This window comes from Pan troglodytes, chromosome 4 (genome assembly GCF_028858775.2).
Source record: "Pan troglodytes isolate AG18354 chromosome 4, NHGRI_mPanTro3-v2.0_pri, whole genome shotgun sequence".
In the NCBI taxonomy this organism is placed as follows: Eukaryota; Metazoa; Chordata; class Mammalia; order Primates; family Hominidae; genus Pan; species Pan troglodytes.
This window is the reverse complement of record NC_072402.2, coordinates 167,079,673-167,105,163: the sequence shown is the minus strand read 5'-3', so window position 1 is coordinate 167,105,163 and position 25,491 is coordinate 167,079,673. Positions and strand designations below refer to the sequence as shown.

General features: G+C 42.0%; 1 long non-coding RNA gene across 1 annotated transcript; it reads left to right on the top strand.

Annotated features, from left to right (window-relative positions):
• The first annotated feature begins 4,608 nt into the window (after positions 1-4,608).
• LOC129144041 (uncharacterized) lies at positions 4,609-11,200 on the top strand. Its single transcript, XR_008548129.2, has 2 exons — positions 4,609-4,699; positions 11,033-11,200. It is a non-coding gene; the product is annotated as an uncharacterized LOC129144041 (long non-coding RNA).
• Positions 11,201-25,491: the final 14,291 nt, after the last annotated feature.

Genomic DNA, 25,491 nt, shown 5'->3' with positions numbered 1-25,491 from the left:
CATTTGAGATATTGCTTTTTACTAAGGATTTAAGATTATAACCTTATAAGGCCCTATGCGATGTAAAAGCCAAAAACATAGAGGGATATGCACTCTAGACATGACATAAAAAGTCACTAACATTGTAACGCAGAAGGTTAAGAGATGAAATCAAAATTTCTACTGCGATTATGATATTACTGATCATCTAGATATATCTACAGTAAAGGATTGGAAGGGATGGTTGTAAATGACTGTTTTTTTAGGGCAGTAGTCTTAATGGGTGATGCATTTTCCTCTATGTTTTCCTTTGATCTTATGAAGATTTTTGGAAGATAAGTACTAAGTCCATGATACAGAGACAAATGCATTAGATTCATCAAAGAGGCAGGTTTCACAGAGCCCATGGGGAGCCTGAACTAGGCCTTAAAGAATGGGAGGGATTGATGTAAGTAGGGAAAACATTCCAGGTAGGGCACACTACATCAGTAAAGAGTTAGAGATAGGTATTTCTCTAACCTATCTCTAAAGGAACAATTAATAAAATTGTATGGCTAGAGAAGGTTCAGATTTATTTATAGAAGTGAAAGCTATTTAAAACCAGGCTCTGCAAAGTCCACTCTTGGCATGGAATCAAATTCAAAGAACAGTTGGAAATGTTGAAACTAATTTGAATCTTTACTACAACTTTTTACTTTTTATTTATTTTATTTTATTTTAATTTTTATTATTTATTTACAGACAGAGTCTCATGCTGTGGCCCCGGCTGGGGTACAGTGGCAAGATCATAGCTTGCTACAGCAATGAACTCCTGGGCTCAAATGATCCTCCAACCTCAGCCTCCCAAGTAGCTGGGACTACAGGCACAAGGAAGTATGCCTGGCCAATTAAAAAACAAAATTCTTTTGGAGACAGAGTCTCGCTATGTTGCTCAGACTGGTCTTGAACTCCTGGGTTCAGGCTATCCTCCTGCCTCAGCCTCCCAAAGCACTGGGATTATAGGTATTAGCCACCATGCCCACCCATATAACTTCTTTAAAAAATGCAAGAGCTGGACTACTTTTGCCCCTTACCACTGATCTTTCTCTCCCCTTAGGTTCTTATCCTTCTGGTGAATTACCCTTCCTCTTTCAGCATGTCTCTGCTTCACTGATTACCTCAATCTTACTATTAAGTCTCAGGAAGCAAAGGCAAGGGACAGGGTTGGGTGGCAACCAGAATTTTCTTTGGTGGATAAAGGAGGAAATTAGGCTACGCATATTGTAAAGATGTGTTTTGTCTGACACATCTAATAATAATAGTCATACCCATACCTAACAATTACATCAATAGGTACCTATTTTATTCCTTCTTCTCTATCAACACTGCAATATTAAATTATGTTCATTTCCTGATTTCTTTCTAGTATTCTCCCTAGACTTAGGGCTTTGTACTTGCTGTTTCCTCTGCATATACTATTTACTTCTTCTGTCTTTCACCCACTCAATCCCTGTTAATCCTGAAAGATTCAGTTTAGTAGTGACTTCACCCAAACTTCACTTGAACTGGATTTACTTGCCTCTCCTCTCGGAAGCCATAATACTGGTAGTTTCTCCTGTCTGAGCACTCACTACATTATCTTATAATTGCCTGTTTTACCCATCTTGTCCCCATTGGACTGTGAAAAATTTAAATATAAGCCCTAGATCTTATGTCTCATTTCATATATATATATATATCTATATATATATCTATATATATCTCTCCATATTTTCTATTTATGATATTTATATATAACAATATAGATATATTTTATGTAATATATATTTCTTGCTTGTGTATACACATACTATTTGTTTAGTACTCCTTTTATATTCTTGGGTAAATGAATCCATTTACTGGCACCATCTATATGACAGGCACTATATTAAGCAAGCAGCAAATTTATCTGTTTTCATGCTCTGACCAACCATATAAAGGAGTTACCCTTAATTCTCAAGAGGGGAATTCAGGACAGAAAGAGGTGCAATGATTGCCCAAGGTCACATAACCAAGTCATGACAGCACCAAAACCTGAACCCAGGGCTAGGTGATTGGCCCATGTGTGTGCTGAAGCTTAAGAAAGCCATTACAGAGCCCACCTCTGGTTGGGTGAGGGGAGAAGATGTGTGTCTCGGAGGGAAAGGTGGAGGCTGGGGCTGTGAGCCAGGCCCTTGGTTGGCCACAGGGAGAGAAGCTTGTGCCAGCTGCTACTGCTGATTCAGTGACATGGTGAGAAATGGAAGGCAGAGAGCAGAGGCCAAGCACACATCCATCGTCTGTGATTAAGAGACTCTTGTTTATCTGTTCCTTTGCTTCTCTTACTCTGAGACATTTGAATACAAACAGCATGTCTCTTCAATAATTATTTCCTGCTCTCCTTCATGAAGGCTTTGTTCTGGGCAGAGTAGTCATGAAGCAGGCAGGCAAAGCCTGTCATAAGCTCACTGAGGGCCTGGATAACCATAGAGGACCATAAATAAAGATGTGTAGCAGGCCTCCTAGGTGACAAGCACATATTCTCTTTTGAAACTTATAACAATCTTATAAAGTTGTATGAGTCTTCTATTGCTGCTGTAACAAATTACCACTAACTCAGTGGCTTAAAACAACACAAATTTATCTTTAGGTCAGGAGTCCAACACAGGTCTCACTGGGCTAAAATCAAGTTTATCAGCACTGGGATGCACTGGAGACTCTAGGGGAGAACCAATTTCCTTCTCTTTTACAGCTTCTAGAGACAGACTGAATTCCTAGTCTTGTGGCCCCTTGATCTTCAAAGCCAGCCACAGTGGGTCAAGTCCTCCTCATGCTACTGTCTCTCTGCAATTGCTTTCATGGCCACATTCTAGGACTACAGCTGGGAAATGTTCTCAGCTCTTAAGGTTCATATAACTAGATTGGCCCTCCTGGATGTGACGCAAGATGATATCTTCACCTCAAACTGCTAACACAGCTGCAACATCCCTTTTGCCATGTAAGATAACATATTCACAAGTTCTGGGGATTAGGGTGTAGACATATTTAGGGAGCAATTATTCTTCTTTCCACAAGTCTTTTTTTTTTTGAGATGGAATTTCGCTCTTGTTGCCCAGGGTGCAGTGCAATGGCACAATCTCAGTTCACTGCAACCTCCACCTCCCAGGTTCAAGTGATTCTCCTGCCTCAGCCTCCCAAGTAGCTGAGATTACAGGCATGTGCCACCATGCCCAGCTGATTTTTTGTATTTTTAGTAGAGATGGGGTTTCACCATTTTGGTTAGGCTGCTCTGGAACTCCTGACCTCAGGTGATTCACCCACCTTGGCCTCCCAAAATGCTGGAATTACAAGCTTGAGCCACTGCGCCTGGCCTGCTTTCCACAAATCTATGCCAAATAGCCCCATGCTACAGATGAGGAAACCACGACCCAGAGAGGCAAAGTGACTTTCCCGCAGTCACAGAAGTAGTAACTGATCGACCTAAGATTCAGATCCAGGTCTGCATGACTCAGGGGTGCCTGCTCTTTCTGGGACAGCAAGCTGCCCCCCTCACATTTCTGTGCCAGCTGTAGGTGGCAGCTGGTAGCATGTAATGAATGGCTAGCTTTTCAGCTTGGAGCAGGGAAGCATCCTCCATTAATGAGAAAACACAGACTCCACAATGATCAAAAGGATATTGCTCCATTTCATCTCAGTTGTCTTTTTATCATTTCCCAGAACAGGTTACACCAGATGTGAGCACTATCACGTGTTAGCTGTTGGACCATGGCACATAAGAGACACTCAGTAAATATTAGCTAAACAGACAATTGAATGAATGAATGAATAAATCCCATTGGTTGAGCAAATATTACATATCAGATATTTACAGGGACTTAAAATTCTTTGTTTTTTAAGTTCTTACACCACCACTATGGTATAATTATTACTATCTGTAGTTCTCTAGGGCTTGGTATACTAAGCTGTAATCCAAGGTAGTCTCTTAGTTTCCTTTCCACGTTAAGAATCTGTGATCTCATTAATGGCCTGCTGTGGGCCATTCAGGGCCCTTTTCTTCTGGCACCTCTGATCAGGAGTCAAGATTGTTAAGAGTCTTGGCCTCTGCTAAACTAGACTTTAGGTTATTTTCCTCAATCTTGCAGGTAGGTCAGCCTTCTGTAAGAGATGAAATAATGTTCCTGGACCAGCATTTTCAGTGGCTCAGAGGTCATTGGAAGGACAGACAGCATTGCCCCAGAGCACATTAACCAGAGTGGTTATGATGGAGGCGATTCACACAAGCAGAGCTGTGTACTGTATGCACTCCTACCTGGTGCCAGCCCACACACATGCTTGCTTTGCACTTACTCCAACAATCCATTGAGCATCTGCTATAGTTTGGATGTTTGACACCTCCGAACCTCATGTTGAAATCTGATCCCCAGGGTGGCGATGTTGGGAGGTGGGGCCTAGTGGGAGGTGTTTGGTTCATGGGGGCGGATCCCTCATGAATAACTTGGTGCCATTCTCATGGGAGTGAGTTCTCACCCTATTAGCTCCCATGACAGCTGTTTGTTAAAAAGATCCTGGCACCTCCCCCACCCTCTTGCTTCTTCTTTCGCTATGTGATCTCTGTGGTCTCTGCACATAATGGTTCCCCTTCTCCTTCTGCTATGAGTGGAAGCAGCCAGAAGCTTTCATCAGAAGCAGACGCTGGTGCCATACCTGCAGAACTGTCAGCCAAGTAAGTCTCTTGTCTTTATAAATTAACTAGCCTTGGGTATTCCTTTATAGCAACACAAATGGACTTAGCATCCATTTTGCACCAGGTGCCAGGACTATAGAGATTATTCTACCCTTATGGTGTTTCTAGTCCAGCCGGGTAGACGTATATGTAAGTCAGCAAGTGCAACATAGCATGCTAAATGCAACGTAAGAGGGAAGGGCAAGAGCTGCAGGAGTATAGACAAAGGGACACATAAACGAGTCTGGAAAGATAGGGTAAGGCAGGCTGAGTATGGAAGTATGAGAAGGATTTAACCAAGGCAAGAAAATAGAGGTAGGAAGAAAGGGTGTTTGAATTATGACTGTACCATACCTGTGTGTGCACATTCATAGTAAGAAACAGGGCAATATATATCAAGGTCCTTCAAAATGAGTATAACTCTTGATCCAGTAATTCCACTTCTAGGAATTTATCCTGAGGAAGTTATCAGATGTGCACATAAAGATTTATGTACATAGATGCTCAATGCTGTATGATTTGCAATAATAAAAAATTAGAAACAGCCTAAATGTTTACAGTGAATTGGATAAATGAATCCATATGATGAAATATAATATAGCACTTAGAAGCCATCTTTAATGAGGGAAAAGTGCTCAAGCTGTATTAAGTGGGAAAAACTAGTTTAAAATATGACTCCAATATGGTTAAAATTGGATATAAAGTGGGACAAAATGAATATTATAAGTTATGCATGGCAGAAAAGACTGGAATGAAATACATCAAAATGATCAGTGGATAGTAGAAGTATTGATTTACAAAACTTTTATTTGCATTCTTCCAAATTTTTAATAGCAGCATTCATTATGTTCATAATGTTAATGTACATTGAACCCCTTAAAGCTGCAGAGCATTGTTTAGGCCACTCATGCTTTCCCTGGCACCTTGCCAGTGCTCTATCCTCCACTGGTACCTGTGTCCCTATCACTACCTGGGCCTGTGCACTTGTCGGCAGCTGATCCCAGGGGCACCATTTGAAGATGGCCTTTCAATTTCAGTATCCGCAGCTTTTCTTTTTTTTTAATGTATCCTTTTCTACCTTCTTCTTCATTGCTTTTCCCCAGAAGCATCCTGTTCTGCCTAAGTACAGTTCCTGATCAGATCCTACTTTTAAGGAATAGAATAAGTACATTTACCTACAACACCCTATAAGATAGATATTACTATCTTCCATTTTACCGATGGAGAAACTGAGGGCCAAGGAAGTTAGGTGAACATTCCTGACTTCCCCTAATTAATAAGTGCTGGAACCTGGATTTGAATGCAGACAATCTGCATACACAGTACAGATTCCCAGAGATGCTGATACCGAACCAGGAACAGAACCTTTCCCAGGAAGGCATATATTTTAGTAGAAAGCCAAGTTCTCAACTGGCTTGAGCCAATGCAGTGGGCCTGGGGAAGTTAATGTCTAGGATATGTTAGGCCTCCCATTCCAATGAGATTCCCAGGGGCTTCTACGGACTTGTTGATATGTGGATCTTTATGATCTTATTTCTTTAAAGTTCACTTCTTGGCAAAAAGCCCTGGGAACAATGAAGAATTGGGCTCCTTCATGGAGCTGAGAGGGTGTGCCTGTAGAAAGGGTACAGAGAATTGTGTTCCATGATTTTGCAATTTCATGAGCCTCTCTGTTATTGTTTTTCTTTGTATCAAGGAGGGAAAGACTCAAATCTGTAAATGGTTATATGCAGAAAAAGGCTAGCTTGCAAAAAGGCCTGGCCAGAGCTTTTGTTATGTTGAGAACTCTGGATGGATAGGTTGCCATGTGAGCAATTCAGAAGGGGTCTCTCAGTGGGACAAGCTGGGTCAGCGTGGGCTGCAGAGGTGGGGGCCTAGGCCTGATGGTGAGGTGCACTGCCCGACATGCAGAAGCTGAAGTTGCAAGGAGCTCCAGCTTATTGACATTTACTAGCTTGGCCAAGTCCAACGGTGACCTTTTGCATTTGCACCAGCGTGTTCCATCCAGCTCAGACTGCCTGGTAGTTTTATCCTTCCAAGGGAATTCTTTGGCTTGCCTGAAAAGGAAATCAATTGTTGGAGGGGTAGGCTTCTGGACAGATTTATTTTAAGCTTTAATGTAATAGACTATGGTAGATAATAGTTGCAATAATATAGATAATACTCAGTTTTCTTTCACATATATCACCCAGGGGTAAAAAGAAGCATTCTAAAAACTACCTTGAGGTTCTTGGTCTGTTGCCTTTGTCACAGGGAGGTATTGCTTTGCCAGTCATCTTGGTTTCCTCTTTACATTTGAGTCAATAAGACAAGAGGAGTATAACTCTGAAGGCTCCTCCATCCTCCTCCTTGTTTCTATCACAAGGCCTGAGTCACCCACTGCAGAAACAAGAAGCAAAGGCCACAACAATCCATACTATATGTTTCCAAAAGGTGAGATGGAAGGAAGTTTCTAGCGGATACCTTTAGATCAGTTTTCCTACCTTAAGACTAAAGGCAGTTGGGTTGAGGAAAAACGAGGGAGACCCCACAGTTAGAGAATGATGAACTAGGAGCTTCCAGCACAGCAGAAACTACTCATTACCAGAGTTAAATAGCAGCCAAGGTAGCACACATTTATCTTTGTCACTGTCACGCAGTGAGAATGACCAATCATCAGCCAGATAGTCCCCATAATCAAGTAATACTTGTGCTTAAGATGTTGCCTGGCCTCCATTCAAGCACCCCATGCAGACAACCCTTGTTTAATGGGCTTCCAGGATTCTCATGTATCCTGAAGAGAAGGGTGGACACTGCACTCTTAGAGGCCAGCTTCTGGCATGAGAGGGAAGCCTCTGCATTCTCACTAAGGTAGGACTAGATGGAGCCAAACCTGGAATTCTGACTGAGCTTGGTCAGAGGTGAAACTCCCTGTCAGAGTTGTGAGTGTTTTTTTGGCATCTGCTCTCCCTGTCTCAACAGCACGAGGTGTCTGAAAAGAATCCCAAACAGTGTGCAGGAACTTCAGGTTCAGTGCTGATTCACCAGTGACCAGTCTGTACCTTGGGGAAGTCCTCCCAGAGCTTTCCTTGGGTATCAGCTGTTTCAAGTAAAAATAACAGGCTAAGTGAGTTCCATAAGGTTTGGGGCTAGATCACCTGCTATCTCACTGCCTACCTTATGGCCTTGGGCAAGCTGACCCTCACCTCTTTGAACTTCAGTTCCTTATCTATGCATGGAGGATTGAAATATATACCTCAGATAATAAAATCGGACATGCGTGAAACAGTCATTTCCAACCCTGGCTTCATATTGGAATCATCTGGGAAGCTTTAAAATACACCAATGAAAATTATCAAGAATTCCATCACTGCGGGCCAACCACTGTTGATAATTTGATGCATTTTCTTCAAGTTATTTTTCCACCATGCTTATGCTCAGCAATTAACTTAATCAACAGCTATTTATCACTATTGATTGCCTATCCACTATGTACCAACCACAGTTCTGGGTGCCACACTAGGTTACTACAGTGAGCATGACAAATGTGATGATAATTTTGCATTCTGCCTTTCCCACTCAACGTTTTACTTTGAGTGTATTATCCTACCTTGTTGAATATTCTTGCAAATCCAGGGTTGTTAGTGACTAGATTATAGTCTACTTCATGCTTATACCATGATATAACTGCTGCTGAACATTTATATGATTTCTCATAACTATTCAGATCTTTTAAAATTTTAAAACATTTTATTGCAGAAATATTGAAACATTATTTCTGCTCCTCCACTGGCTGACTACTTCTACCTTCTGCCAAACTAGGGGTAAAACTCAGCCACTTCTCCCAAAACACGCATCCCCCATATCCACACAGGCCCTCTCTGCTGCCCTCGGATTTTTACCAGAGCTTCAGCTTTGGAGTGAGGCCTCTTTCTGCACCTTCTGTCCACATCCCTGCTTAATTTTTCTCCATAGCACTTGTGTCATCCTATATATTTAAATTTTATTTATAATTTGTAAGCAGAGTTGTTTCCTACTTGGATCTCTTTACTACTGTATCCCCAGTGCCTGGACCAGGGACTTGCTGCATGAATAAGTAACACTTATCACAGCCCATTCCCAGTGGAGATGGGAAGGAGGGAACTACAGAGCCTAATTTCAGAACAAAGTTAAGGTGCAAAATCTCTTCTACTCTTGACTGTCCTGTCACCAGATTTGTCCTGGGACATGGAACTACAAGAAGCCATTCTCTAATGCCTTGCTCCAGGGAGCTGGGAGCTGGATTTCCTGTATCAGTATTGGTGCCGCTCTTTCTTCAGAAAGTTTGACCCTGAAGTTATCCACAGTGATTGGTCCAGTTCAATATCTATGAATATAAGCAACTCCCAAGAATTAAATGGTTCTGAGCAGACACAAAGGCATGGGCTCACAATGTCAGCTATTTGCAGGAAATGTTGACTCTCAGCCGTGTGGAGGCCTTTGTGTTTTTAGCTCATGGGTCCATGGGAAAAGTGTCAGCTGCCTGTAGCCCAGGTGAAAAGATGACTGGTATTCCCTATACCTGGGTCAGACAGCTTTGGGGGACCCTTTGTTATTTGTGTTCAGAATGGCAGACAGATCAATGAAATTCATTTTCAATCCCTAAGCCTTGTTAAACTGTAGCTACGGTCCAGTCTAGGGCTGAGGCATTGAGTGAAATAGCCTAAAGACAGGAAAAGGGCAGGGAAGGAAACCAGCAGTTATGACATATCTGCCAGAGCCGGCATCTGATTTATTTATTTGTTTATAATTTTTTTCTAAAATAGAACTCAAGATAAATAATACACACACAGGGTTAAAAAAATCAAATAATGTAAAGGACTTAAAATTGAAAGTCATCCTTCCACAGACAGCTATGAGTCATTTCTTCAGTCTCTTAGTTTTCCCCACCCAAAGGCACCACTTTTAGCAGTATTTGTGCATTCTCTTCAAAAATGTGTGTATGCATACACGTTTAAATACATGGCAGTATACTGTACCCACTTTTCTGCACCATGTTTTTTCACTTAATATATCTTAGCAAATGTTCCATAGTAGATCAAATAGATCTTAATTTTTAAATGCTTCATCATATCTATTATTTGACTGAACTATAATTTTTTACCAACTCCCTCCTGTAGATTTTAGATGTTTACAATTTTTGCTATTAAAAAATTGCTGTGATAAACATCCATATATTTCTATGTTAATCTTCTTAAATTATTTAAAAATGTACTCATCTGCATAAAGAACTAAAGAAATATAGAAAAGCACAAAGAAAACAATAACGTTAATGTAGAGATAGCCATCGTTAATATTTTCGTATGTTTCCTTTGTTTTCTTGGTAGTTTACTTTTATATTAATATTAATAAAACAGTGCAATTCTTTATTCTTTACTTCACTTTAACTTATTGTGAGAATTTTCCTGTATCATTAAACAGTCTTCAAAAGCAACACTTTAGAACACGAGAAAATTATCTATCCTATGGCTAGACTGATTTATTTAAGAATAAATATTTTAGGACCTACTGTTGGATGTTCTGATAGTTTCTGTTTTTATTTTTTGTTTGTATATGCAGTGCTTCAATATACATGTTTGTACATAAATAATTTTCTGAGTTTCTACTTCCTGAGGGTTTGACATAAGAGGCATATAAACTTCCCTTTAGTTCCTTAATATGCACTACTAACTTGCTTTCTCCTCCTTTTAGGCATAATGTAAAATTACACTGCTCTACTGCCTTGAAGTTAGAAGTGCCTGTGTGACTTGCTTTGGTCACTAAAATTCCACTGATTGAAACTGGCATATGTCACTTTCAGATGGAAGCTTACGTGGCCAGGTGAAAATTAGTTTTTGCCCTCCTGCCAGGACAACCAGGGACATTCTGGATGGTGAAAGCTCTATGTGCCTGGGTCTCTAGGGGAGGAGACTTGGGGCAAAGAAAACTCCCCGTCATCCCTCACTGGACACTTTGCATAAATGAGAAATAAACCTTTGCTTTTAAAAAGGACTGAAATTTGATTATTGTTTTTGATGGGGTTCATCAAGAGCATTAAGTCTAAATGCCCCCAGACATCCATTGTAGGTAATGAATTATTTTCTCTCCTATATATCTAAATAGTGCTAATTATGTACCAGCCAGGAGAGAATTGAGAGAATTGTCACTCTATCAGAGAAATCACACCCACCCTTGTTGCTATAGAAATTGTTTATTGTAACCAGACATAAGGCAATCATCACGTGGTATTTCCTTAAAGGAATTGATTCAAGGATGCATCTGAAAAAGAGTGTGATTTTCTGAGCTATCATAAGCTAAATTTTTTCTTCCCTCTAGATACTGTCATGTCTGAATGGTAGTCCTGAGATTGCGGCAGCCCTCACATGATGAGCCAGAGGAGGAAGCCTCATGTGAAAGAAAGCAGGACCCACAGCCATAGTTGCACAGATCTATTCAAGCCACGCTGATCACTGCGCTAACCTGTGGATTTGTTTGGTTACAGCAGTGAGTTTTCAGTTACTTGCAGCCTAACACATGTGTTGCTTGAGGTTTAGCTTTTCTGGATCACCCTTTTTCTTAGCCCTCCACTCCCAGTCCAAGGTGGCAATAGAGAATGTCAGCCTACCTCCCATCACTCCCTTGCCTTCCGCTCCTCACTTTGAGTGGGCTCTTTCCCTCACTCGATTCTTTTTTGGCCTCCTATCCTGGTGACCTGTAATGAAGAGGAGTCCTCATAATTAATCATTTGGACCAACCATGACTTTAGCTCTGAGGTTTGTGTAGAGCCCAGCCCTTCCATGGGGAACCTAGTGTGGATGCCCTAGCCTTTCCCAGAAAATCACCCTTTGAGCACTTCTCAGTTTGCTTGACAAGTTCAAAGTCATGAGCGTTTTTGAGGTAGAGTGGAGAGGACTCCACCAGACTATTTCCCCCTAGGATGCTGAGAGAGTGAGAAAGAGGGTTGGTGCATACTCAACTGAAAGGAGATGTAAAGGACAACCGTGTGCTCTTCCAGATCCCCATGCTCTGCTCTTTTTCACCCTGGCCTGTGCCCTGCGAGACTGAGCTCTGCAGACTACACCACCCAAGCTCTCTTGCCTTCTGGCTTCTAGATTGGTAGGGCCAATAGGAGGCAGCAGCAGGAGATTAGAAGGAGAGACTATCAGGTAGGGGTATTATTCCCTCAACACTGGGAGGATTGGCATCCCTTTAGGACCACAGCTCCTGCTGAGTGCCCTTCATCCACAGCTATGTCTCTCCCCAGAATCTGGGATCTCTTTCTCCCTTTACTCCTTCAGGCCAGGGGTAGTAATGGCTCCCTGGTATTTCTAGTCCCAGGGTGTTTCATCAGCTCTTAGGCATTCCCCACTGACCTCTGTGTATGCCTCTGTCAATAGAACAATTAAACTCCTTCACTTGAAACCTTTAAATGTGCATCTGCTTCCTGCCAGAACCCTGTAATGAATAACAATTCTATGATTTTATTCCTGTTTTACAGATAAAAAAATGGGGACTCAGGAGTCCAAATGACCTGCCTTTAAAAAGTCACTGGTAGCAAAGGGTGAAGCTGCTTTGAGACCATGTCTTCCTGATCCAGGTTTTGTAATCGATCAACTCAATCCCTCGATGCCCACCAATCCCTACTGGACATCAAGAGTGAGAGTCACAAGCAGATGTCTCTCAAATGGGAACTGGCTGTCACATATGGTTAGTTTGATTTGTTCCAGGTTTTAAAAATCAGAGAATTTCACAGAATTCTAGATTTTTTACTTCTAATGAAAAGCCAGAAAATCTGGAAGCAATGACATTATATTCTTTTGTGGAGTCAATGGCCTGGAACCAAACAGCAGCTTCCTCCTTTAGATGAGGTATGACATTTCTGGTCCCCACAGTCCACACCTTTCCCTATTGCCTTGCAACTGGATCACTCTGCCCATGGCTGTTCCCTATCCAGACCCTGGATGCATTGGGTTTATGAATCCTGGCCTTGAATCTCAATGATGTGTTCCGCATTAGCCAGACAAGAATGCCTCACTAGAATGTAAACTCCATGAGGGCAGGAACTGTCATCTGTTTTCTTGACTGTGTCTAAATGTGCCTTAGAGCAGTGTCTGGAGTGTACTCGACCTGCAATACAGATTTGTGCGTGAATGAATGAATGAATGAATGATATCTTTGTGTGGTCTATGTGTTTTGGGGCTGATAGTCTGCTGAAAATGCGGGATCCCCTAGGGAGCCATGAGAAGTAGCAGAAGCCAAGAAAATTCTTCTGACTGAGACATATTTGCAGGGCCGTCTTGTTTTAAATCTCTATCAGACTATTTTGGTCTCTTCTTTCGCTTTTGTGTAGTTTAATACCATGGAGATTCCATCTCTTCCCCTTGCTGGGCTTGGGTTTGGGGACAGACACCCTGAATGTTGCAGACTCCACTTCTCTTACTGTCTACATCCTGCCCACTGGAACATTCTACTCCATCACCCTGAGGCCCCACAAGTATAAGCCCATCAGGCTTCTGGATCACAGCCAGTGTTGAGGCTATCTTTAAGGGTTCTTTTTTTCTCCTTCCTTAATTAGATTCTAGCATTCAATATACCTGCTTTACATTCAGAGCTCCAGATGTTTTGGGTGGATCCTTGGCAAAGAAAGGACATTTGGGCCTAGATGAAAGGTGTCAGAAATAACTGGGCTTGAAAATCATTGGGCTGCTGCATTACTGGAGATGAGATGGTTGGATTCAGAGATAGTGAAAAAGGAGATCTTCAGCGACTTTCTCTTCCTGTTTGGATCCACATAGAACCTCGAAGAGGCAAATTTCATCCTCCTGGCTCCACTGTGACTCCTTAGGCGGGAGTCAGGCACGCTGGGGCAGCAGATGGTCTATCTCCCCTAAACAGTGTGACAGAAGTGGGGCGTGCTCATTTCTTGGCATCTGCTGGTGGAAGTCAGTTTTGCTGCAATGCGATGGCAACTTTCTATCAACCATGCAGAGACTGGCTTGGGAAGAAGTGAGCCCCCAGTCACTGGCGATTCTCAGGGCTTGTTTCCCCAGAGCTAGCTCCATGTTGAAGCATGGTGTTGGAGTTTGCCAGGCAAATGGCAACTCTTCACGAGCACATGCTCTTGCTGGGCACAGAGGTAGCTGCATATCGGTTGTCTCTTTTCATCCTGACTTTATTTTATAAATACAGAAGCTGAGGCTCAGAGAATTTCAATGACCTTCCCAAAGTCACATAACCAGTAAATCCTAGAGCCGGAATTTGAACCCAGAATCCCAAATCCCCTGTTGTTGATGGCAGTACTTTGCTTTAAAAAAGATGGAAAGACCATCTGTGAAGAGGATGATGTGGATATACAGGATAAAGGATGAAGCACCCTTCATTTAGGGCCTGACATGGCTGGGGACCAGTAGGAAGTTCACGGTAGCTGAGGCAAGTTGAATTCAGTTGGAAACCAGATTGACCAGATTGCAAATGGCACCAGGGTAACTGTCCTGGGGAGAGAGGCCAGTTTTTTTTTAAAGACAAACTTAATCATATTTTAAGAAATATGGTGAACAAACACATAAACGGTCCTTCTTGGGTATTGGAGTAAAGCTGAAAGATGTTAAAATCTAGACAATGAATAAGGAGCCCGTGCTCACTTAACATTTTCACCACTTAATCCTTAAATCCTCCGTTGCCCGCCCACACTCTGCAGCCAGGGCCAAAAGGGCTTTGGCTCCTCTTACACAGAAACTGTAGCTGCTTCTGTGGTGAGCCACAGCTCCCCAGGGCCCGGCCTCTGATGAGGGTCAGTGACGTCATCTTCGGCAGGAGTTTCAGACGGAGAATTCCCCCAAGACCTCGAAATCAATATGTCTCTGCCCCGCTTTGCCTTTCCAGCCAGAAAATATGCCCATTACTTGAGTTTTGTCTGCTGCTTTAAGATCTCAGCTTGTCACCAAGCTTGACATGCCTTCTTATTCTCATCTCGGCCCACCCTCAACCCATTCATTGAAGCCCAGCTCGAGTATGGTAAACTTCAGAGCACTTCAGCAATAGAAATTCTCAAAGTTAGCAAAGTCATTTTCCGTTTGTCCTCTGTGGCTTCTTCAGTTACTAGAGAAGAAGCATCGGGGGCTCTAGAGTACCCTTCCCCCATGTCTTTTTGAGCAGATGCTCTTTTATCTGTTTTAGATTTTGAGTTTCTGCACGTAATTATTTTTGAACTGGGACTGAAACAGTTCAGAACACACCTCCTTATGGCATACTTCCACCAAGGTGGTGGAGGTGCTTGGGAAACCATCTGATTGCATGGCCTCTCTCAGTCTTTTCCCTCCTGTTTTTCTTTTTCTGGGAAAGACTGCATGAGGCCCATATGGCAGGGCAAGTGGGAGCCATAATGTGGGTTCATGAAAGGAGCACGGATAACGGTCACTTCACAGCCTCACTTTCATTACTGAGAAGGTGGATGGAGGAGAATTACCATGCATCTCATTAAATCAGTATTTTATTTCCTCCCTGCTCCCAGCTGCCCTCCCAGCTTTGATCTCTTTGCCTCTGGGGCAGTGCTGGACAGGTGACTTTCATGATGCAAATCAGGGTCGGCGGGCTGTCTGCCCAGGCTTTGATCTCCTACCTAAGAGAAGGCTGGCAAGGAACGCCATGGGCCCCAGCCCCAGGTTCTCTGTAACCTTGGGCGAGGTGGAGCCTGTGGAAGGACTGTTCTTTTGTGTTTGTGAACAGCAGGAGCCGTTAAACTACCTGAGTTCCAGTAATGTACACCATGTGAAGTGTTGGAGGAGCTAGACAGGAGAGGGCATCTTGTTTAACAGATATCTGTTTATCTTATTCAAATATAGGTTAACTAGCTAAGTTTAGAACAAGGCCAAGGCATTGAGAAATAATAGATTCTCCACCTGTCATACTGGGGGCTTCTTTTATTGACTCTGATAAAAGCTATGCGTACTCTCCCTTTCCCCAATATTTGTTTTTCCTTCTTTTGCCATCGCTATTGATGCCTAGTCATGGTTCTGGGGTAGAGAGGAAGAAGGACATGACATAGCGGAAGTGAGAGTTCTTCCCTAAGCACAGTACAGGCTGACCAGGAAGGGGAGGTAAAAGCAATTCTCAGACGTTGCATTTCTGGAGCTTACAGGGAGAAAAAGGAAGATAGAGGGAGGAGAGGCAGGGAGAGACATAAATGTCTTCATCTCCTGATGACCAGGAATCTGATGAGTAACGCTTAGTGCTGGGGATCTGATGCTCTTCTGCTTCATATTTCAGACTCTCAGAGTAGATCATTTTACAGGCTGCCTTTATTAGTGTGAATAGAGTTAGGTTCATGAACATAAATTCTTACATTGTTTTTATATTTCTTATTACATTACAGAATTGTAAAAACCTTGTTAGTGCAAGTAATTATTCATAGACTAGCTTCCGGAAACCTCTGTCCTAGACTCTCTACTCACTAGGTTTCTATTTCTGTCTTGTTCCAGTTGGACTTTAGTTGGTTTGTTTATGTAATAAGGAAAGGAGATCCCCTCAAATTGCTTCAAATAAAAGAATGCTGTTTTAAAGATAGATATGGCTCTGTTGAGGGCTAGAAATCTTGGGCACCAATATCTGTCTTGGAGAGTGTCTTCTCTCCATCTATCCAATATCGTCTCTTTTTTAAAAAAAAAAAAAACGTTTTTTTGGCCGGGCGCAGTGAATCACACCTGTAATCCCAGCACTTTGGAAGGCCGAGGCAGGTGGATCACAAGGTCAGGAGTTCAAGACCAGTCTGACCAAGATGGTGAAACCCCGTCTCTACCAAAAATACAAAAATTAGCTGGGTGTGGTGGCAGGTGCCTGTAATCCCAGCTACTTGGGAGGCTGAGGCAGGAGAATCACTTGAACCCAGGAGGTGGAGGTTGCAGTGAGCCGAGATCATGCCACTGCACTCCAGCCTGGGTGACAGAGTGAGACTCTGTCTCAAAAAATTTTTTTTTAATTTTATGAGTATATAGTAGGTATATATATTAGGTTGGTGCAAAAATAAGCGTAGTTTTTACCATGAAAAGTAATTGCAAAAACCACAGTTACTTTTGCACCAACCTAATATTTACGGTGATTCCTTCTCTATGGTCCTGTTGCTATGCCACAAACCACTCCCAGATGGAGTGGCTCAAAAGAACAGTGATCACTATTTCTCATGCCTCTGTGGGTTGACTGCACTCTCTAGTTCTTTCTCAAGGTGTTTCTTGTAGTTGCAGTCAGGTGGCAGCTGGGGCTAGATTGATCCGAAAGCTGAACCTAGCTAGACTTGCAAGGTGGCCCACTCACATGGCTGCTGGCTAGGAGTTTAGCTGAGGCTGCCAATTCCAGTAACTGTGTCCTCTCCATGTGGCTTGGATTTCTCTTGGCGTGGCAGCTGGGTTCTAAGAGAACATCCCAAGATACCCAGGTGGAAGCTGCAAGGCTTTTTACGGCCTATTTTTGAAAACCATGCTCTGTTATTTCCACCATGTTTGACCAGTTGTAGGGTCAGTCCCAATTCAAAGTGAGAAGACTATGAAAGGGCATGAATGCCAAGAGGACTGGTGGACTGGGAGGGCCATCTCTGGTACCACAGGACCACTCCTTTTCTCACCCATAGTTTGTGCTCCCTCATAGCTTTAATTTACTCATGATCCACCCTGACAATTGCCCCTGGACTCTCTAGACACTTTTCCAGGATACTGTTTCAGTTCCTGTCCCTGCTCTTACTGGCTTAATCATCCAGTTCTCAAATTTTAAATTCTTGATGGAGGACTCCGCTTGGTCTGAGATTCACTGGACAGCACGTGGATTGCTCTCAGACCCCGTCCCATCAGTTATGGCTAGATCTGGGTGGGGCCCAACAGCATTCAACATAGCGACCCAGATTTGCCTTCTCAATACAACCATGGGTAGGGAGGTCCCTCTAGGAGACATGTCTCATATACATTATTTTTTCCTTTGCCCTTTCCCATAGGATTTGATAATAAAGTAGTGCAACTCTAAAGGGACCAGGAGTCCAGAGAGGTATGTTTGAGTCCCTCTGTCTTATTATGTCTGATGTCCAGTTTGCAGCTTTTTAAATTCTGCCACATATGAGTTCTATTAGAATAGACTCTATGAATCCTGGAATTTAACCTTGGCCTTTGTTGTCCATGACTCAGAGAATACACTCATGTATCTCAGTGCTTGAAAGGAGAATGGGTTATAAATTCTGGACCCCTTACTTTAGAGATGAGGAAACAGAGACTTTAGAAATGGATTGATTAAAAATTTTGCAAGTATGTAAAGGCAGAGACCTACGAAACTCACCTCTCAGTACTCCAAATCCAGCACTCCTCACTTCACTGCTCTGATTCCCTGGGAGGAAGAGGCAACTTAGGAGCCAGTGAAAGTGGACATGCAGAGCTCAAAAGATAGCAGGTGGGCTCATGTGGACACCACCAACCCCCATGCTCACCACCTGAGAATTCAACAGCCAGATTTCTGCTGCCAGGTTGGCTGCTGGCATCTGCATCCAGCTGACCTGCTTCTAAGATTGAATGCAAGTTTCACTCAGCCCAACTCTCTACCCATCCCAGTGACCAGCATTGGCTCAGAATCTTCCATTCCAGCCCTTGTTTCTCAAAGGGAAAGAGGTCAGCATCTTGGCACATCTCTTTAAAGTCATGTTCACATGCCGCAGTAGGCTCTCTGGGGAGCTGGATAATATTCTGAGCTTAGTGACTTCAGCCTGTATAAACTCATGGAGTATTTACTTATATGGGATTTTTCAACCCAACTTTCCAATGTGGGCTGAAGAATTAGGCAAAATGCCGTGCATTTATCCTGGGAGTCATAAAATGGATTCTGCAGAGTGGTATTGGTTGAAAAATAGTTCTCCATATGGAACGTTGAAGAGTGCTGAAGAACCACCTTCCTGGAAGTTTTTTTTTTTAAAGATAAAAACAATAATGCTTATGGCTTACAGATAAGTTGGGTGACAGGAAGAGGAAGATTTCTCAAGGTTTTGTTCAGGTGCAGCTCTTAGGAAGTAGTATTTTTCTGAAGTATAGTGAAGAAGAAGATATATTTCCCAATGTCAGATTTTTAAAAAATTACATCCTTGGGGCAGAACTGAGTCATTAAGGTCAACCAGCTTTGGGTCTACTTAGAAAAAAAGTGTAAATTCAAGCAATCTTGCTTTCCCTAATCTATCATTTCTTTTGATATCTTTTCATTCCCATTATGGAAGCCTCTTTCTTTCCCTTGAAGTGGAATGCCATTCCTTTACTTCATTACTAAGATCTGCTAGAATGATGCATAATCTAACGTATATTGAGGGATGTTCATCAGCCAATATATTAATTAATTTAGGAGAGGAACTTCTCTGACATTTCTGAAATTGTTGCAGGCAGGAAGCCTCCTCTTTTACTTTATTCATGTATTGACCCTAGAAGAGTCTCTTGGCCTAGAGTAGTGTCTTGGAAATAGCACTGTCTGTGGAGCCAGAAAGACCCATAATGTATTTCTGACTCAGCCACTTACTAGCTGGGTGGCCCTGAGCAGTTACCAACTTCATGAGCCTCAGTATTCTCCTTTATAAAACAATAGCTATTAGGGTGAACTCTATGAAATTGTCATTCCAATATCTCACCCTAATATCTCCCAGGGTTGTCATGAGATTTAAAGGAGGTAATGTGTGCAAATGGCAAAGTGTGGGCACATGGCTTATCACATATCAGATGCTCCCTTCGGGTTAGTTTTCCTGTTTGTTCAGTCTCCTCTAAGGCAATGACAATGGTATTATTTACTCTTTCTTTCTAAATATGAAAAACAGATCACCACCCATTTTCCATGGAAAGTCCCTTCGTCATTTATTTCTGTTTCTGGTTCATGTGTTGAAATAACAGAGAGCTACTGAACTGGTAGGATTTCTTTACATTCAGAGCTTTCTTATCATAACTAATAATGGCCTCTTCCCCTCCAATCTTTTTTTTTTTAATATTTTCCTCCAAAATATGTTTTGCCCCAGAAACTGGTTATTTACACTACGTATGTTCCAGAAATCCCTTGTAATGAACCATACAAATCTATTTGTCCTGCTGCTACTATAATTGCCTATATCTTATTATAACTTAATATGTAACAGATTTTTTTTGGTGAGACCAAAAGCAACTGAGCATTCACTGAAAACGCAGACGCTGAAGGTTGTTGAGGAGCCAGTGAACCCACTAATTGGATAAAGGGGGGATGGTGTGGAAATGTAATTAAACTGGCATTTGCTCTAGCTGCTGAAAATATTAATCAGAAAATGAGTTGTATAAAAAAGGTAAAAGGCAGGAGATGACATTAAAAATACCATCAGTGCTGTTCTTCCTGGCATTGATGAGAACAGGCTCTGCTTTCTTTCAGGAGGTGTTGGTCATCTGTCCATTGAGCTCTGCCGACAGCTTGCTTGGGCAGAGATCACAAAGAAAGACACTTGGAAAGCTGTGAGTTGGGAGGAGGAGTGTGAGATTCTTGATTTGGGGACCAGATGCATCTCTTGGCAGCCCTTGATACAAACATAAAGATAAAATATGTGTCTGAAAAAAAAAGAAGAAAAAAGCCAATTTTCCCACTTCTTCTAAAGAAGTACTCCTCCCAACAAAAGATGAGCCGAACATCTGCATCCAGTCAAGCAATAATACTTAAACAATTGTCAAATTTGAGAGAGGTGGATGAGGTTTTGAACCAGGCATTTAAATACAGCCATAACCCAGGAGCCTCTGGACAGATACCACCCTCCCTAGGCCTGAAAACAAGAGTGGAGGAAGGCAAACACAGATGGGAACGCTTGTGTTTGGTCCAGGAGCTGCTCTGATAGGGCTGTTTAAGTGCTCTGAATGGCCTGCACAGTGGTCCCCCTAGAGACATTGCCCCCATCACCACTGGGGACACTTCCTGGTCCATGGGATGTTTCAGTTCAAGGGTGCCTTGCTTTAAGAAAATCTACTATGTGAAAATGGGAACTTGCACAGTGTGTTCTTGCTATTTTGTCAGGATTGCTTGTTTTGTTTTGTTTTGTTTTGTTTACCATTTGGGAAAACTCTGATGACCAATGCTGATCTGGGATGAAATTTATTGCAATCCTTTTATGTAAATTTCTACTTCTTGAGAGTGACCAGAGCCCTGCAAACCTCTGTCCCCACATATGACTCTGCTGAATGGGCACACTTTCCTGCAATCCCTGTTGCTGAGACCCCTGGTTACCTTCCCTGCTCTTCTTTTTTTGACCATGTAGCAAGAAGAGCAAGCAAGGAACTAGAAAGTGAGGGGCTATTTTTTCCTGGCTTCTTTAGTTCGCCCAGGATAGTCTTGGCATTAGTTTCCTAGGGCTGTTGTGACAAATTTACTATAAACTGGATGGCTTAAAAAAAAAAAAAAAAAAAAAAAAACAGAAATTTATTGTGTCACAGTTTTGAAGAGCAAAAATCTAAAATCAGTGCTGATAGGGCCATGCCCCCTCTGAAGCTTCTAGGGAAAACTATTTTTTCGCCTCTTTGTAGTTTTTCGTGGTTGCTAGCAGTCCTTGGTGTTCCTTGGCTTGTAGACCCATCGCTCCAGTTTCTGCCTCCGTCTTCACATGGCTGTTTTTCCTCTGTGTGTGTCTCTGTGTCTCCCTCCCTTCTCTTATAATGACCCCCGTCACTGGACCAGGGCCCACACGAATCCAGTATAACCCCATTTTAACTTGATAACATCTGTAAAGATTCTATTTCCAAACAAGGTCACATTCACAGGTACTGGGGATTGGGACTTTGCCATATCTCTTTGGGAGATGGAATTCAACCCACAACAATGTTTATTGAGAGAAATGGTATTATTAGGTATACTTCTTCCACTTAGGTCCACATGCTTGTGTCAACCTGGATTTTATTTTATTTTTATTTTTTATTTTTCAAGACGGAGTCTCCCTCTGTCGCCCAGGCTGGAGTGCAGCAGCACGATCTCAGCTCACTGCAAAGTCTGCCTCCCAGGTTCAAGTGATTCTCCTGCCTCAGCCTCCCAAGTAGCTGGGACTACAGGCACGTGCCACCACACCTGGCTAATTTTTGTATTTTTAGTAGAGACGGGGTTTCACTGTGTTAGCCAGGATAGTCTCCATCTCCTGACCCTGTGATCCGCCCACCTCGGCCTCCCAAAGTGCTGAGATTACAGGCATGAGCCACTGCGCCTGGTCCAACCTGGATTTTAAATAAGGTCTATGATAGAAACAAAAATTGAATGTTCGAGCTTCTATTTATGTACTTCTGGTGAATGTGTGTTCCTAACATGATCAAACTTGTACCAAAAAATAAGTTACATTCAAAATAACACCACAAATTAAATGTAACTTGCAATTTTTCAACATTTAAAAGCTTTTAAAATCTCTATTTAAAAACCAGTGCACTAATGCCAACTGTCGTCTCTTAATTCATTTTGAGATTATAGCCTTTTTGCATTTCGGTGTTAAGATATCCCATCTATTATTATGAAATAAGGATAATTGCAAATGGTATTTATTTGTTTTTAACATTTATTTTATAATATCCTAACTTGACAAAATAAAATATTGGCAGTCCTCTGTCAGTCCTAAAATATTTGAGGCCATTTTACTACTCAATAAAATCTAAAAGTGTGGGAATCATTGTAATAGGAGATATCTATTTTCATCCCTTATGCCTAAAGAGTTTCCTTTATGAAAATAATCTGCTCTTTAATAGAGGCCACCACTAGTTTCACAAAGTTTGGGTTTTTATTGTTGTTTTTCATAAAATTAACTATTCATCTAGGAATGGGATGGAGTAAGAATTTGGAGAGAAACCTAAAACTGACCACAGTGAATCACAAATTCAGGAACTTTGAAATGTGGTTGCCAATCCATATGGGAAGTTAATTCTGGTTTCCAAAAATTTTGCATGTTCCCAGCTTTGCAGGGGCCCATCTCCTACATCAAATTCACGATGTCATTTTCAAATTGTGATGCTGATGGCTGAATGCATGGAAGTGATTCAATATTTTGTTTACAAAACCCAAAATGCCACCAGTCTCCATCAAAGTGGCCTGAACATCTCTCTGTCTCTTGACTGTGATTTTGGAAGGCCCAGCTTGGCACCAGTCATCCTACAAGTTAGCAGGTCACAGATAGGATAGTAGAATGAATGAGTAGTTGAAAACACAGATTTCTAGATTTCCTAATGAGAAAAACTAGTTCATATCTACACATTTCAGCAGTAATGGCCTCTCATAGTGCAAGGGAAGTGAGGCGAGTCTTAGACCTGACAGTCAGACAAGATTGACTCTGGATATTGTCACTTAAGCTTACCAAAGCTCTCAGAGCTCTCAAGAGAGGTTGATTAATTATTGACAGGTGGGATATGAGGAAATGCTGACTGGATCATGATTACCTAGTGACAGGAGTCAACGCTGACAAATGGCTTAATAAAGTCCACCCACGCTTTCCAGCAAGGACCTAGGGAAAGGATATGGATTCCTATTGCAAGTAGACAACTAGAAGAACTTCCTCTCAGGACACTGAGGAGAGTTTTCAAACGAAATTGTGATGTCATTTTCCCAGAAATATTTTAGGTTCAAATGAAAGGACACGTGCCTGAAATGGGTAGACAAGTTATTTCCTCATGGGGTAGGAGAGAATCACTGAGCTATATCTATATCCCATTGTAATGGCTGGGATTTAAGTTCCTCTTTGGAGGTAGAGGAGAACCAAGTGCTGAGAAGAGGCAACACAGCTTCAAAGACCTGCCCCAAATCCGTCAAAAAGAGTTCTTGCTCTGTCCCCTAGGCTGGAGTGCAGTGGCAGGATTATAGCTCACTGCAGCCTCGACTTCCCAGGCTCAAGCAATCCTCCCTTGGGCTGGGGCCCAAGTAGCCTCGTGAGTAGCAGGGACCAGAGTTGGTAAAATATGCAGATGTGGAACCTCAGGTTATGGAGGGCCTACTCTACGTGTGTGTGTGTGTGTGTGTGTGTGTGTGTGTATAGTTAACATTTTCAGTGCACAGATATTTTCATCCCCTTCCCTGAAGATGAGGAGGTGGAGATGGCTATACAACAGTCTCATGGCAGGTTAGCTGGTCTAAGGAGAAGGTGCTAGAAGGAAGAGGCCTTCTGAAGCTTGTGACTCAAGCACTCCCCACTGCTCTGCTTGTATGGTGTTAATAAATGCTGTATTTCGCTCACAAAATATATACAGAATAAGAGCTATGTTTCATATAAAAATGACTCTTCTTCTACAATCTCACTATGTGTTCCTGTGAGCACAAGGAGTGAGGGCTTGGCTCTCTTTACCAAGGCACTGTCTGTCTCCAGCTGTATTCACAGCACACATGTAGGTGCACTTATGTACAGATACGCCCTGTCTCACTGACACAGGACCCAGGGTCAGTTTTCATTTTGGTGAATGATAATTTCTAGATTAGGTCATTTTCATATGGAGTTTGCCTATTGGGGCATCCTAATCTGAGGAAAGGCCTTTGTGCAGAGAAGAAGAATTTCACCCCTCTTCTTCAAAATTCTGCCTAAGTCTAGAGGGAAGGAAGTTCTATACTCCCACTCCCACCCCTACATATATACATATTTACTTTAACAAAGCACCGCTAAGTCAAGGGGTTGAGCAAGGGGCATTTGCTGGGCCTCTAATGCTAGTGGGAGTTACCTGCATCAAGCCCCAGATTTGGTCTTTCTCCTCCTTGGGCCTCCTGATGCTACTTACAGGGGGATACTCTCACACTCACAAAGAGATGAAAGATCTCTACAATAATTGGATATCATCCAATAGGGTATTAATATCTAGAATATATAGGGAACTCAAACAACTCAACAGCAAAATAATAATAACAACCTGATTTTAAAAATGGGCAAATGGTCTCAAAAGACATTTCTCAAAAGAAGACATATAAATGGCCAAGAAATATATGAAAAATGTTCAATATTGCTAATAATCAGGGAAATGCAAATCACAACCACACTGATTTTGGTAGGAATATAATTAGTACAGCCACTACAGAAAAAAGTGTAAAAGTTCTTCAACAAACTGAAAATAGAAATACCATATGATCCAGCAATTCCACTACTGTCTGTATATCCAAAGGAAAGGATGTCAGCATGTTGAAGAGACATCCGCACTCCCATGTTTATTGCTGCACTGCTCACAATAGACAAGATATGGAATCAACCTAAGTATCCATCAGCAGATACGTGGATAAGGAATGTGTGGTATATATACTCAGTGGAATGTTATTCAGCCATAAAAATAATGAAATTCTGTCATTTGCAGCAACTTGGGTGAGGCTGGGGACATTATGTTGAGTGAAATAAAACAGACACAGAAAGACAAATATTAGATATTCTCACTCATATGTGGGAACTAAAAAAGTTGAGCTCATAAAAGCAGAGAGTAGAATTGTGGTTACCAGAGTCTGGGAAGGGTACTGGGGGATAGGGAATGGTTGGTTAACAAGGACAAAATTACTGTTAGAGCAATAAGTTCTAGTGTTCTATAGCACAGCAGGGTGACTATAGTTAACAATAATTTATTGTTTACTTCATAGTAATTAGAAGGGAGAATTTTGAATGTGCCCAACACAAAGAAATGATAAAATTGATTTCATCATTACACGTCATACACATGTATCAAATATCACATGTGCCCCATAAATATGTACAGTTATTGTTTGTCAGTTAAACATGAATTTTTAAAAGGTGTTTATAAATGTCCTAAATTAAAGACACAGCCTTATCCTACGGGATTTTCTGAAGCTGGCTTCCCCATTTT